Here is a 1815-nt window from a genome sequence, read left to right on the forward strand (position 1 = left end):
CTAGTGCCATGTGGCCCTCATACTGGCCAGCAGCATCCAGCACTGTGTGAGCACCATGAGGCCCTGAAGCTCGGGTCCTAGGATAGAGAAGTTACAGGTATTGGGAAGCAACCAGGGACCCGGCAACTGGCTGCTTAAATGGATTCTCTTTTTATCAACTTCAGCCTCCAGTGTCTCCTCCAGGTAGTCTCAGACGTTGCTCAACGTGGCCCTCATAAGCGGCACAGTTGTGGGTCACCAGCTCAGCGGCCTTCCCAAGGCTGGCAATCATTTGGGGTGTTCTCTGTCCCTGGCCTGAAATTCCATTCTTGTCTACCTCCAGACAGGATTGGGTGCAGACGGGTAAGTTCACCCAGCTCTCGTACGTAAAGCGCGCTAATCCTGGGACCACAGAACTCGTGCCCCACGATTGTAAGGAAGTCCACACCCAGGTCCTCCACATCCACATGCCTTTTCCCCAAAGCCTGCCCGGTGTCTGTGTGCACGAGAATGTGAGGCAGCCTGGCAGCTGGCTGTCTCTGGTTCAGGCCTTTCATGTGCTGATGATTTCAGGGATGGGCATGACGGTGCCAGTCTCGTTGTTGGCCAGCATGATGGTCACAAGGCATAAGGTCAGGCGGACAGACCCGAGGATGTCGTCAGCCTCTCCCTGCTCATCCATTGTGGGCACCCAGACAAAGGTGACCGTGGCTACTTGTTCTTTCACCAGGTGCTCCAGGGAGGGCTCCGGGCTGGAGTCTCCCTCCACTGTGCAAGTAATAAAGTGGGGTTTGGCTCCCTCCACTGGGCTATTGTGCTCTACCATATCCCCCTTTGGGGTTTGGTTTTCATGGCAGCGCTTCACCACAGAACGGATTATTAAATTATTTGACTCCATGCCCTGGAAGTGAAGATGACATCTCGAAGTTTCCCACCTATCATTTTCACAAGGCTTTCCCGAGCTGCATATATAATATCCCTGGCCTTTCTACCCGATGCCAGAGGAGACGGGAAGCTGCAGCCATCTGCCTTGCTTCCCACTCGGGAAGACAGGAGCATGAAAGGATGGTGGAATAATTTGCTTAAGATCACACTGCCAGGTAAGGACTGCTGGGACTTCCCCGGGCTTCCGGCACGGCTTCAGTCATGGCCTGGATAACTTCTGGCTCCAGGGAAGTGGTTACATTATAGTTCACACAAACTTTCCTGCAGACTCTTCTCTTGTCCATCAGGCAGACTCCTCCTTGGAGCCACGGCCACCTCCATCCCACCCAGCCACTGCCAGGCTGCTGGCGCACCCTCCCACGCTGTCCCCTGTCCCCCTGCACTGCCCAAACCCTCCATGCGAGCCAAGCCCAGGAGCGGGGCTTAATGTATTTATTATTTATTTATTTCCCACTCTATTTCATAGATGACCCTCCACATTAGGACTATATCTATTTGATATTTAGGAGAAAGTTAAAAACAATTTTTTTGAAAACGAAACAAGACAAATGAATAACTAACTTCTTGTCTATTCCTCCCACCACTTGCAGAGGGGCTGCCTGGTGAAAATTTCCCCCTCTGTTTGTTTGCACATGCCCCAGCTGATGAGCTGGGGTGGCCTTTCCCTGAATGACCACAGGCCTCAGATGGGTAGTCAACTCAGCCAAATGCCCTTCTTACCTAGAGGCTTGGGGTTACCTGAACTATTTGTGCTTTTCTGGAAGGAAAGGAAGGAGAAATGCCCTAAGCTACCTAGAAATCCCTATGGTTGTGAAATACACAGGGTCTTGGTTGGTAGATTTTGTCCCGTTTTGGGTGCAGCTGCAAAACAAGAAGAAAAACTGATCAGGT

General features: G+C 51.8%; 1 pseudogene; it reads right to left on the reverse strand.

Annotated features, from left to right (window-relative positions):
* LOC138390392 (selenocysteine lyase-like) lies at window positions 1-1208 on the reverse strand (annotated as a pseudogene).
* Window positions 1209-1815: the final 607 nt, after the last annotated feature.

The sequence above is a fragment of the Eulemur rufifrons genome, chromosome 8, assembly GCF_041146395.1.
Source record: "Eulemur rufifrons isolate Redbay chromosome 8, OSU_ERuf_1, whole genome shotgun sequence".
NCBI classification, from domain to species: domain Eukaryota; kingdom Metazoa; phylum Chordata; class Mammalia; order Primates; family Lemuridae; genus Eulemur; species Eulemur rufifrons.